Below are 14,649 nucleotides of genomic sequence, written 5' to 3' on the forward strand. Positions count from 1 at the left end.
CATTGGACTAGGACAGCTTGCCTCCTGGACTTGCACAATTTCACAAGCTGTACTGTCTGGAGACAATACACATCTCTTTAACCTGTGCTGAATGCTCCCTCCACCCACATTGTCTGTACATTTAAGACCTGGCTGGCTGTAGAGATTTGCATTCTAATCAGTATTCTGTAATTTGATTTCTGTGTCTGTGCCCTGTTTGAGAACAGAGACCACTCCATCTGACGAAGGAGCATTGCTCCGAAAGCTTATGGTATTTGCTACCAAATAAACCTGTTGGACTTTAACCTGGTGTTGTGAGACTTCTTACATTGGACTAGGAGCAGACCAAGAATTACTGACTCTGAGGAATAAAAACAGGTTTACGATACATGTGTGTAAATTCACAAAATGTAGTGAGTAAATTTGATGAGATACAAGCACAAAGAGTTGTGTGGGAATGTGTTGTTGGGGCTTAAAAATGGTATGGGCATGAAGCTTAATTTTCAAGGATATATAGCGTTCAGAAAAGATTAGGGAAGGGAAAAGGGAGGTGGAGTGGCAGTACTGACAAAGGAGGGAAGGCACTGGATAACTCATTTAGTTCAGGCTGAGAAGCAAAAAGGTGGTGATTTTGGGGGACCAAAACATTAATTGGGCTAGTGTTAGAGTAAAGGGCAAGGGATTTATGAAGTGTGGTTACAAACCTTTCCTTGACCATTATGTTTTCAGAGCATCTAGAAAGGAAGCTTTGCTGGATTTGTTGCTGGGCAATGAGATAGGCCAAGTGGATGAACACTTGGGTAAGAATGATCATTGTATCATAAGGTTTAGACTGGTAATGCAGAAGGGCAAGGAACAATCCAAAATAGAACATCTAAATTAGAAGAGGACCAATTTCCATGGGACAAGAAGGGGTCTAACCAAGGTAAATGGAACAAAGACTGACAGCAGAAACTGTAATGAAACAATGGATGATCTTTGAGGAGATACTTCAGGTACAGGCTAAGTACATTCAAACAAGAGCAAAAAGGGGAAACAAAGCCAGAGTTCCTTTGATGAGGAGAGCGATAAAGAATATGATGAAACACAAAAGGGACTGTGATATTTGAACTCTTAGAACAAAAGCAGAATCAGAAGAATGTATCAGTATCATCGATAATCAACACCCTCCATTAAATATAAACCACAACACCCAAGGAAAGCATGAATTTCCTAGACACCACAGTACCCAAGTTTGCACAACAGGCTTAAGTTGACAACAAGTTTTTTTCAAAATAATTGGCACAAACTGAGACACACAAAAGTCATCATCCTAAACACGCTTTCTACAGACTGGTGATGCATTTTCATCAAATTTGCACAAAGCTGGAAGCTTTTAACCAGGTCACCACTACCCTTTTTACTGCATCTCAGATCTCAACCTCAGATTTAAATTTAATAATGGATCGAGCATTGATATTGATCGAGCATCAATTGGTCTTTGTGAAAGAGACCTCCAAACTTTTATCCATTTTTGCATGTAGAAGTGTTTCCTAATTCCATTTTTAATTTTTTAAAAAAAACTCCATTCTTAAAGTTACAAAGCCAATGCGCAGAGTGTACTGGGCAAGCCAGAATCCATCTCGTTGCTTGCTCCAAATAACAATTCAAAGTCAAACTGAAACCAATTCATGATCCCCAAAAGAGAGACATACAAGATCCAAGCAGACAAGTAAAAGGCATCGCACCCCATCTTGGGCTTGATCTTAGCCAAAAGGCCGAGAAGTGTTTCCTAATGTTATTTTGAAAGATCTGGTTCGGACTTTGCTCCCTAGTCCCAGATCCCCAGTTGATCATTCATCTCATTACATGTCCTTCATTATAATACTGACTACACTTCGAAAAAGCACAATAAAAATTAAGTTGAAGCCAAAAGAGAAAATGCTGGAAAATCTCAGCAGGTCTGGCAGCATCTGTAAGGAGAGAGAAGACCTGACATTTCAAGTCCAGACGACCCTTTCTCAAAACTGCACCTCAAGTAACTCTCAGTATGTGAAACCTTTGAGATGTAATAAATGCACATCTTTATCTTCAGTATTCCAATATCCAATTAACAGAGTATTCATTACAAAGCACTCACTACATTTTTCCCTACACAATGGCTTATGCTTATGAACATATGCACCCTTAGAGATCTCACATTAATTTGCAAGAAATTCATTATCTCAGTAACTTCAAGTTTTCCTGGTTCCAAGTTACCCGAGTATTCCTTTGACAAGAGGTTTGAAACTGTTCGCTCCTATTCTCAGCCTCTCGCTCACAGCCCCTCTACCTGCCACTATTCCAGCGCTCAGGCTGATGTACCGTCACTCACCTTCCCACTGCTCCTCCAATTACAAGCTGTTTCTCTGCCATGTTTGCTGCTGATAGGCTCACGAGCATAAACGTGGAAGAGAAGCAGCCTGTGGTTGGAGGAGTAGCTCCCCACACAAATTCCTTCAGTTCCACAGAGTAACCTTTCTTTCACTGGTCATCCCAATCATTAAATTTTCCAAGGCTTTTTGGGGGCTTTAAAGGGCAAATTCATCCATTGCCGCCGTGTATGTTAGATAGAAGATAGAAAGATAGAAACCCTACAGTGCAGAAGAAGGCCATTCGGCCCATCGAGTCTGCACCGACCACAATCCCACCCAGGCCCTACCCCCACATATTTTACCCGCTAATCCCTCTAACCTACGTATCCCAGGACTCTAAGGGGCAATTTTTTTAACCTGGCCAATCAACCTAACCCGCACATCTTTGGACTGTGGGAGGAAACCGGAGCACCCGGAGGAAACCCACGCAGACACGAGGAGAATGTGCAAACTCCACACAGACAGTGACCCGAGCCAGGAATCGAACCCGGGACCCTGGAGCTGTGAAGCAACAGTGCTAACCACTGTGCTACCGTGCCGCCCATGTTGTACCTTGATAGATGGAACACAGATAGAACAAAATACCAACTTCCTGTATAATGACACAAAGTGGAGTAAAATTACAATGCAGAACAGAAACCTTACATACATGGTGAAAACTGAAAATGGCTTTCAATTAAGTGGGGGAAAAGCAGAATAGTTTTCTCCATCAACCTTTTAAAGCTTTTAGAATGCATAACACCAATCCTACTTCAGACCAGCAGATAGCAGGTCACGTTACTGTGTCAGGATGTGAATTATACACTTTGCCATCTGTCTTTCGATTATTTTAGGACAGAGCCAGGATTTGTCAAACGAAGACACTGCACGTACTAGAGCTCCCCTTGATGCTGCTCTCTGCAGGAATGAAAGCATCAGTCCTTCTCATGTGCATAACAAAGTGAGAGGGACGGAAAACAGATGGCACCAACCCCAAGACATGCAACCCAGACTGCCGAGGATCCTGCATCTTTCCCATCTGGAGAGTCTCGGCATAAAGATTAAAGCTGCGTTAAGCTGCAACTTTAACAGCATTTCTGTCTACAATAGGACTCTGAAGTATCTATCATCTCACACAATGAAATACGCTTATACATTCAGGATTTATCCAGTAATATAGCCAAATCGGTGCAACACTAAATCACGACCAGCAACTTTGACTAACGAACATACCAGGCTTGGATTTGGCAACACTTTGATTACATTATTTTTAGTGTATTTATTCAGCAAACCTCAAAGGGTTACCACCACAGTGCCTGACATCAGTGGTTCGCAAACGTTTTGCCATGCACCACTTAGGCAGGGCAAAAGATCCAAGGACCACTTAGCAGCCCCACCACAAAACAAATCATCACAATTAATGGGGAGAATATGAAATTCCCCCAGTCGCCAACACTCCGGCGTCTGTTCGGGTCAATGCACCTAACCAGCACGTCTTTCAGAATGTGGGAGGAAACTGGAGCACCCAGAGGAAACTGATGCAGACATGGGGAGAGCGTGCAAACTCCACACAGACAGTGACCCAAGCCAGGAATCGAACCTGGGTTCCTGGCGCTGTGAGGCAGCAGTGCTAACCACTGTTTTTGATGGGATGATGCCCGATTCCAAGTTGGAGAGCTTTAGTCTCACGTCGGGCTCTTTTCAGCCAGTTCCTCTTTCTGGTTTTCAGCCCCACAAATGTTGAAAATCCTATCTTGCAGTTGTGTGTTGCAACAGTACCATGAAATTTGCTTATCAAACTATAATCGATGTCGCTCACGCTCATGCTACAGAGTGTGAATTGGTCTGGTTGTGTGACATTAGACAAGTGGTGGGCTGAGGGTTCTAGCCTATTCGGTAGTAGGACATTGAAGTCATTGATTTACAGTGCCATGGCCAATTTTGGACTATCCTGCACACCACACTTTGAGAACTCCAATACAGCCCTTCATCAGTCTCTCAGAATGTACTCACTTGCCACTCACCAAAAAACGTGTTCAGTTGCAAGAGGGAACCCTCATTAATGTTATTTAAAAGGTCAGGCGCCCAACTAGCAGCTAAGCTGATTTAGGCCAACTTTGGGCATTGCAGAGTTTGTAGAATTACTGTGGAATATTTTATAGGTGCTGTGGCAAGTTCCTGGGTTTGGCATGGTTGTTGTTACATTCATATATCTGAAGGTCTACCCACCCTAAAGGGTGCATCAAACATGTGAGCTGAAATTGCAGTGCCACTGGGTGAGATACTCAATCTTTTTTGTGTGCAATGTCCTCTACCAAGATGGAGACAAAATGCTCAATGACAGTGATAGAAGGGGGTAGGCAGGCCTGAGTGCATTCAGCACTGCTGCCTCACAGCGCCAGGAACCCAGGTTCGATTCCTGGCTTGGATCACTGTCTGTGCGGAGTCTGCACGCTCTCCCCGTGTCTGCGTGGATTTCCTCCGGGTGCTCCGGTTTCCTCCCACGGTCTGAAAGACGTGCTGGTTAGGGTGCATTGACCCAGACGGGCGCCGGAGTGTGGCGACTAGGGGAATTTCACAGTAACTTCATTGCACTGTTAATGCAAGCCTACTTGTGACTAATAAATAAACATTACATCTGTGTACTTCCTCACCAGCGGTCCCCTGCATGCCACCCTTCTTGAATGACAACAATTAGCCTCCTGGTTCTCCTCTACACCACTACTTCATGATTTCTGCTGTGACCCCATTTTAATGCTTCACACTTGGTGCGACCCCAGAGTGAAAATTGCATGGGGGTGGGGGAGAGTTCAAACATTAGGGATACAGGGACAAAAGACATCTAAGGCACCTACATTTTGTAAGCGATCGGGCTTCAACTCACTGGATTAAGCCACACTCATAGTCAAAAAAAGTTAAAGGGGCTTTTTGGCAATCTCAGGAATGTCAAATCTGAGTTTCCACTCCACAGCTGCCATTGCTGGCTCCAAGCTCATCATCCCCAATTGCTCATCCCGCAAGTTTGGGAACTGCTGCTCAACACTCTTCACATCACCCACCTTCTGAGACTTGATTCAGCATTCCATTGAGGCCTGACTGTACAAGGGCAGAATGATATATTTCAAGAATAAATTAGATATAGCTCTTGGGCTAAAGGGATGAAAAGGATATGGGGGAGAAAGTAGGATCAGGATTTTGATGATCAGCCATGATCAAAATGAATGATGGGAGCAGGTTTGAAGGGCCAAATGGTCTACTCCTGCTTTTATTTTCTATGTTTCTGTATTATCAACTGTCCTATGAATGCAACTCAAAACCCTATTCACTGTAAACAATGCTTCACAGCACTGATTATGTACCTTTAGAAATGTATGCACTAGAATGCCCAGCTCTTTTCTTTATCCATTTTCTTTAGTGTCGTTCACTGATTGGTGTTTGTATGTTCAGCAATTATTCTGTCTACTTGCAGAACACTGCACTTCGCCAAACTAAAAATCATTCCCAGTCATGAGCCCAAACGCCCAACATGCTCAACCTGAAGTCAACCAGCATGGACTACAGTTCTAACACTCTTGCAGATCTTAATACATCATCTGCAAGTTTGCAGATCATGTCCCGGTCGGTATAATAGGAATTCACAAGAAGCCAGAGTTGGAGAGGTATAGATTTTTTGGTGGGTTGTAGACCTGAAGAGACTATAGAGGTAGAGTCAAGGCCATTGAAACAGTTGAAGCAGCACCAACAGCCAACGTAGGTCAGGAAGCACAGGGGTATGGAAGAACTGAACTTGGTATGAGTTAGGACAGAGGCAGTCAAGTTTTGAATGGGTTCAAGTTTATGAAGGCTGAAGGATGGTAGACCAGCCAGGAGAGTATTGGCATAGTCAATACTGGAAGTAACAAAGGCAGGGATGAGGTTTCAGCATTAGACAGACTGAGGCAGGTGATGGGTGTAGAATCTTAGCGATGGAGAGGATAAAGGCTCAGGGTCAAATATGACATCAAAGTTGTGAGCAGGCTGGTTCAATCAAAAATGTTACCATTGATAGACACCCTTTATTTTCTATTATAAAGCTGACATATTATTGAAATTTCAACTCCTTCCATCATTCCAAATGCTATATGAAAGCTCATTCTGTAATGGCTTAATAACTTTCAAGAGTAAAACTCCACATAGGCAAACTCAATACAGCATTACCATCAGGGGCAGCACGGTGGCAAGCACTGCTGCCTCACAGCGCCAGGGACCCGGGTTCAATTCCCGGCTTGGGTCACTGTCTATGTGGAGTTTGCACGTTCGTCCCGTGTCTGAGTTGGTTTCCTCCAGGTGCTCTGGTTTCCTCACATAGTCCAAAGGTGTGCAGGCTAGGTGGATTGGCCATGCTAAATTGCCCCTTAGTCTCAAGAGGGACAAACTGGGATAAATGCACGAGGTTGTGGGGATAGGGCCTGGGTGGGATTGTGGTCGGTGCAGACTCGATGGGCTGAATGGCCTCCTTCGGCACCGTTGGGTTCTGCGATTCTATAAGTCTCTGAACATGCTATCATTAGATGATGCTCAATGTATTTGGAATCCTCTGGCAGTTTGCATCACAATGACAACAGCAGTCATTTGTATTTAAATAGCCCCTTTAAATTAGCAAAACGTTTCAAGGTATTATCAAACAAAATTGATATCCCATTGCATAAGGACTTATGGGTCAAAGAAATTGAGGTTAAGAGAGTCTGAAAGGAAGAAAGAGAGGAAGAGCATGGAACAGTTTAGGGAGGCAATTTCAGATTGTGGAGCCTCGGAAGCTAAAGCCATGGCTGCCAACATTGGAATGATTAAAATCGGGTATGTACAAGAGGCAGATATCTTGCAGGGTTGTAGGGCTGGATGAGATTACAATGATAGAAAGGGGCAAGGCCACAAATAAATTTCAAAATAAACTTGAGAATTTTAAAATCTGGACGTTGTTTAATCGGAACCAATGTCGATTGGTGAGTGCAGGGGTGATGGCCTGTCATCAGGCCTGTCTGGAGTTTGTCAGACTGGACAACGCAAGAGATAATGAAGACATGGATGAAGGTTTCAGCAGCAGATAAGCCGAGACTGGGTTAGGTCAAATAAAATGATAGAAGGGGAAAAGGATCTTAATAATGGTGCACATAATGCGGTCAGAAGCTCATGTTGAGGTAAGATATCAGATCAAGGTTGCAGACAGACTGTTTCTGCTTCAGACTATCGTCAGGGAGAGAGATGGAGTTAGTGGCTAGGGACCAAAGATGATGGCTTCACCTTTGTGGTCAGCTTCTATGAGTGGTCTACAATGTGCGACCATACTTCCAGGAAAGTATTAAGATCTAACTGGAGATATAATCCTGTCCATATGGCTAGGTTCTACACATCTGGTTTCAAGCTACCTTTTTAAGTTTTCACAGTAGAAAGTAATGAAGTTATACGTGACAGATGAGCAGTTTGATTACTGTGATGTTAAAGTTTGTTTGAGCACCGCCCTGTAAGAAATAAGAAAACCAGTCAACTGTGCTTGGAGATGCCAATGGCATTACAAATTACTAACTATTTAATGACTCTAGTTTTTGACTTGCTTAACACAATTCCTAATCATCATTTCAGCTCCACTCAAATGAAAGGAAGGTGGCTATAGATAGAGGAAATTTGATATTGCTAGGATCACTTTCCAATGAAAGTCCGTATGCCTCAATTAATAATTCACTTTCTTGAGAGAAATCTGACAAAGTTGAAAGAAAAGCTATTTAAAATCTCACAGCTCTGAAGATTTGAATTTCTGCTTTCTTACTTGAGGTGCACTGCAGCACAGCAAGATATAGTTTTGATACAGCACAACAACTGTGCCAATTCAGTGCTAAAATATAGTGTAAACATGAGAGAAATTGAATTTATACAAGTTCTATATAATCTGAATGGAATTCCACTATAAGTGTAAATAAAATGTATGTACAAGTGTCATTTTTCTGTGCACAACAATGTATTTACTGTTTGGCAAAGGTGGGGGGGGCAGAGAAACAAAAAACATATTCAGTCTGTAGGCTATGCTTTAGAAAGGCTGCCATGTTTAATTACAAATAGGGATTTTCGGCACAAGCAATGAAAGGTCTGCTCCGTAACATTTAATTCCAAATAATGAAACATTTGAGTTAATATAAACAAAATAATTCCAGTGCACTGTAAGCAAAGCAAGATAACAATTCCTTCAATAAATTCTACATCTCAAAGCATCTACATCACACGGGTGTTCATCCCTAAGCATTTCAGCTGAGCCCTGCTGCAGTTTCAAAGACTTGTGAATGGTAAGGAAATTTTACTGCAATCAATGAGATCAGCTCAAGAAGAGAATTAGATGTTACTGGTCTATTGTGACTGCGGAGCAAGAGCAGATAAATAAGCAATTTCTAAATGCAGAATGTCTGTCACATCAGCAACAGGGGAATAATGTTTTATCACCTTCCAAATTTATTTACTCTATACAGCACACACACACACACACAGAGCAAGTAACAAATGATCTAACATTGGCCTATCATGTGTCTCTGGATTGAACGGGAAACCTTACATTTTCGGTGCAGCTTTAAAAAAACGCAATTATTTGGCAGCTTGTTGGCACCCACAGTCAAGCACCTGCCGACCAATTAGATGCAAGGGCTCAATTCTGAGGTTGTCATTTGTTTCCATCTGTCACGACAAGGGAAAGATATTTGTCTACTTTCAGCAAGAGGAATGGAATAAATTACATGGTCCTTTTACAATGGCAGGAGTGGGAGCCATTAACTCTTTCCTGCACTTAGCACGCCTTTTGCAAATAGGAGGTCAAGAGGAAAATTGAAAGCTTAGTCATGTTGTTAAAAGCATCCTGATGGCAGCATAGCTGGGCTGTGATAAGCCTCTTCACAGCATGAGTGATGGCCATTTACTACAGAGAGGTTTTAGGAAAGAAAGATAAACCCACCATGATTGTAGTCATATTTGACAGGAGGAGGACAAAATCACTTTTCAAATTTATAATTTTACTCTTGAAATTAATTCAGAGATCTGAGTTTAAGGACTCTAACAAATCTCCACTCTTTGCATACTATACTCCAGGGTTGATATTGAATTCTAAGTTCTAGAATTGCAATATATAGTGACTAGTTTCTCCAGTAAACCGTAACAACATTTACATTAAATCCACTGCAGTTAATTTTGCATTTCAGTACAACAGAATATAAAAGACATCCAGAACAATATCACTGTATTGAAATTTATCATTAACATAAAAGTTACCTTGAATTATACATAGTTCTATACTTGCAATCAAGTGTATAGTATTATCTAATATCTCTACAAATCTCAATGCTACGTGGGCATATAACTGGAAGGCAGGAGAATGCATCTTGTTAGGCAGGGTTAAACAATGATTTTTTTTGATTAATTTTGTGCAGAGAAAACAAAAAGCGTTTATCACTAATTGCATATTCTACAACATTATCTTGCTGCTGCTGGTTGTAAATTACTATAGCTTGAGGCTTCACATTTTATTAAGACAATACTGGGAACTAAATCCAATTCATTTTAGCGAGGCAATAATTTAAAAAACTGGGATTGTTCACCTTAGAGCAGAGAAGGTTGAGAGGAGATTTAATGAAGGAATCACTGTTTCCATTGGTCAGCAACTAGAGGACACAGATTTAAGGCAATTTTCAAGATCTACAGGTGAGAGAACAAAAATGTGTTGTGGAGCGAGATCTGATGATCTGGGAAGCACTGCCTGAAAAGATAGTGTTAGCAGATTCAGCAGTAACTTCAAAAAAGGAATTGGACAAATGCTGAAGGAAAATAAATTGCTTGGCAATGGGGAAAGAACAGAGGAATGGAACTAATTAGATAGCATTGGTAGAATGGACTGAGTTGTCTCTTCCTGTGCCGTAAGACTCCCATAAGGTTGACATCTTCCTGGATATTTTAGCCAGTCATCCTAGACTTTATGTTAACACTCTTCAACAGGTGAGAATTGACTTTTAGAACCATGAACACAATCAGTAATCAAAATAACTCATCCTACTGCACTAATGCGGAAGACATCTTGTATCAACATGGAGAATTAATAAATATGCACTCAAGGAGTTTTATACTTTTTGCATCATGCAACGGGTATCTTTTTGTGCAACATGGGTGGGCCAACACATAACTGCGTCTTTGCAATTAGCACTCATTTACAGGGCACCCTCCACGTGGATAATATAACACCAGGATCTCCAGGGTGACAACAGTGAATTGAATCAAACATTCCAGTAAGTACTATTGCTGGGCCTCTGACGCAAATCTTTGTCTCGTCACTGGACACGGGTGAGGTCCCAGAGGATTGGAGGATAGCTAATGTGGTCCCGTTATTTAAGAAGGGTAGGAAGGAGAACCTGGGAAATTATAGGCCGGTGAGCTTGACGTCCGTGGTCGGGAAGTTGTTGGAGAGGATTCTTAGAGATAGGATGTATGCGCATTTAGAAAGGAATAAACTCATTAACGATAGTCAGCATGGTTTTGTGAGAGGGAGTTCCTGCCTCACTAACCTGGTGGAGTTTTTTGAAGAAGTGACTAGAATGGTTGACGAGGGAAGGGCCGTGGATGTCGTCTATATGGATTTTAGTAAAGCGTTTGACAAAGTCCCTCATGGTAGGTTGGTGCAAAAGGTTGGACCTCATGGGATAAAGGGGGAGGTGGCTAGATGGGTGGAGAACTGGCTTGGTCACAGAAGACAGAGGGTGGTAGTGGAAGGGTCTTTTTCTGGCTGGATGCCTGTGACTAGTGGTGTTCCGCAGGGCTCTGTATTGGGACCTCTGCTGTTTGTGATTTATATAAACGATCTGGAAGAAGGTGTAACTGGGTGATCAGTAAGTTTGCGGACGACACGAAAATGGCTGGACTTGCAGATAGTGAGGAACATTGTCAGAGGTTACAGAAGGATATAGATAGGCTGGAAATTTGGGCAAAGAAATGGCAGATGGAGTTCAATACAGATAAATGTGAAGTGATGCATTTTGGTAGAACTAACGTAGGAGGGAGCTATACGATAAATGGCAGAACCATAAAGAGTGTAGATACGCAGAGGGACCTGGGTGTGCAAGTCCACAGATCCTTGAAGGTGACGCCACAGGTGGAGAAGGTAGTGAAGAAGGCATATGGCATGCTTGCCTTTATAGGACGGGGCATAGAGTATAAAAGTTGGGGTCTGATGTTGCAGTTGTATAGAACGTTGGTTCGGCCGCATTTGGAATACTGTGCTCAGTTCTGGTCGCCACACTACCAGAAGGACGTGGAAGCTTTAGAGAGAGTGCAGAGGAGGTTTACCAGGTATGGAAGGGCTTAGTGATGAGGAGAGATTGGGTAAACTGGGGTTGTTCTCACTGGAAAGACGGAGGATGAGGGGTGACCTAATAGAGGTGTATAAAATTATGGAAGGCATAGATAGGGTGAACGGTGGGAAGCTTTTTCCCAGATCGGTGGTGACGTTCACGAGGGGTCATAGGTTCAAGGTGAGGGGGGGAGGTTTAACACTGATATCAGAAGGACGTATTTTACACAGAGGGTGGTGGGGGCCTGGAATGCACTGCCGGGCAAGGTGGTGGAGGCAGACACACTGGGAACCTTTAAGACTTATCTAGATAGCCACATGAACGGAGTGGGAATGGAGGGATACAAAAGAATGGTCTAGTTTGGACCAGGGAGCGGCGTGGGCTTGGAGGGCCGAAGGGCCTGTTCCTGTGCTGTATTGTTCTTTGTTCCATACGATGGGGCAAATGGCCCCGAGGCTGCGAGAATCCCTTGTAACAAACTAGATTTGAAAATCCTGCATGAAGTAGGCAAAGACATAGGCAAAAATGAGAATAATGAATGCCTGTTAGAAATATGTATGTAATAGTAGTTTCATCCTTTTCCAAGTAGTTTCTTCAACAAAATGAAATCTACATAATTATATTTACTTCAATTTAATTGTGTCATAAGTGATTTCTATGCAAAAAGATTAATAGCGTTACTCAAAGATTAATAGCACCGTGTGGGATAGATCAATGTAATAATGAAAAGATTAATTTGACTTCCCTCATACATTTCAGATTTACAAGGTTTGTTTAAGGTCACAATCAGATCTGCTACGATCGCAGTGAATGGCAGAACAGGTTCAATGGGCCAAATGGCTTATTCCTGCTCCCACTTATGATATTACACTCACAAATCTTTAAATGCAAATTCCAACATTCTGCATATTTTAAATTTAGAAGCAGTGTTTCCCATTTTACTTTTTAAACAAGGTCAAATCAACCAGAATTAAGCAATTAAAACAACATCTGCAAAGGCATTTACACAATAGAAAATCAAATTGAAGTAATTTTGACTTGAGAAGGAAACTACATTTGGAAATTGCATGGCTGGAAAGACTAACATAAATTTACCAGATTTCTGGTTTTAAGATAAACTTCAACTTTGGATGGTGTTGAATTTTCAAAGTTATTCTGCTAATGAGCTTTGTTATGAACTCCCTAGGCCAAAGTCTGGGAAAAGTGGGGGGGGGGGGGGGGGGGGAATGGGGGTGTAAGCACATAGTTAATCATCGGGGGTTCGTACGTTTGGAGGCTTGGGCAACACCACCCCTCTTCCAAATGGACATAGGCACACATAACATACAACCCCTCCCCAAAATTCTGTCCATACACCACAGTCCAAAGATGTGCGGGTTAGGTTGATTGGCCATGCTAAAATTACCCTTCGTGTCCTGGGATGCGTAGGTTAGAGGGATTAGTGGGTAAATATGTAGGGATATGGGGGTAGGGCCTGGGTGGGATTGTGGTCGGTGCAGACTCGATGGGCCGAATGGCCTCTTTCTGTGCTGTAGGGTTTCTAAGATTTCTTCCTAAGATTTCTAAGACCACACAGGGAGAGGAGGAAGACCCAGGCTGAAAGGCAACCTGCTTTTGACCCTACTTTTGTATGAGTTCTACTGAGGTCAGCTTGGAGTGTGCCACCAGAGGTGAACACCAGGTTGGCGTTAGTTAAAGCCAACTCCTGAGCTCAACCCCAGTTCCCTCCCCTTCTTTGGTGACCAGGACATGGGACTTAGCCCATCATGCTCTGGCTCTGCTTCTTTGATGAAAAGGCAAAAAAAGGTTTTTGTTTGATAGCTTTGCTGCTTGTTTTAAATGGTTATTTTTCATTAATTACTATTTTTTTAAATTATAAATGTATTGCTTTGATTTTTTTTTTTGCTTAGAAAGTTGCTTATGTTGTCTTTATAGCTTTACTTGAAGTTCACGTTTAATGTTGTGCCAAACCAGATCTCGGGCAGCTGCTGCTGGATTTCTTGCTGAAAGGAAATGAGAGGTCGCAAGAAGTCTGAGTGATTTCTGGAGGGCTGGAAAAAGGGGTTATTTTTATTTCAATAGGAGCAAGAAGTGTTGGAAATGTTCAAACACATCTGTTGGCATCTGTGCAGAGAAGAACGGAGGTCAGGCAGTGACCATTGGTGAGAACCAGTGCTGATTGTGGATCTGAAGCGTTCACTCTGTTTCTCTCGCCACAGATGCTGCCTGCTGAGTATTTCCAGCATTTTCTGTTTATATTTTAGATTTGCAGCATCTGAAGTACTTAGTTCTCCGGGTGTATGCTCTGTGCTAGACATTTGTGAGTGCAGCCAGTCTCAATTTAAAATTAGAAAATATTTGTCACTCCACACACAAGACCCAAGCCGGAAATCGAACCCAGGTCCCTGACGCTGTGAGTCATCAGTGCTAACCACTGTGCCACCGTCTTATTGCTACTTCAGGTGGTTTAAATGGGGTTTTGTTTATTTTTACTCAGATCTTTTATGACCCTTGCTGTGCTTTGGGTTGGTAGCAAAAGTTGTTGTTCTCTACAGGGATTATAGCGGTATGAAGGAAGAAAAAAGTGGCAGAGAAATTTTTTTAAAAAGGACAATTAAAAATGCAGTTATAATACATCTCTTGAAATCTGATTAAATATTAAATCATGCTCTCAATAAGGTAAACACAGTAAGAAGTCTCACAACACCAGGTTAAAGTCCAACAGGTTTATTTGGTAGCAAAAGCAACAAGCTTTCGGAGCGCTGCTCCTTCGTCAGGTAAGTGGGAATTCTGTTCACAAACAGGGCATATAAAGACACAAACTCAATTTACGAAATAATGGTTGGAATGCGAGTCTTTACAGGTAATCAAGTCTTAAAGGTACAGACAATGTGAGTAGAGAGAGCGTTAAGCACAGATTAAAGAAATGTGTATTGTCTCCAGACAAG

General features: G+C 42.2%; 1 protein-coding gene across 1 annotated transcript in view; it reads right to left on the bottom strand.

The window, feature by feature from the left end:
* The window catches only part of gtf2e1 (general transcription factor IIE, polypeptide 1, alpha), a 69,930-nt gene that overhangs the window by 16,707 nt on the left and 38,574 nt on the right, over positions 1 to 14,649 (bottom strand). The gene's annotated exons all lie outside the window — the stretch shown is intronic.

Source organism: Mustelus asterias, chromosome 17 (assembly GCF_964213995.1).
Source record: "Mustelus asterias chromosome 17, sMusAst1.hap1.1, whole genome shotgun sequence".
Taxonomy (NCBI): Eukaryota; Metazoa; Chordata; class Chondrichthyes; order Carcharhiniformes; family Triakidae; genus Mustelus; species Mustelus asterias.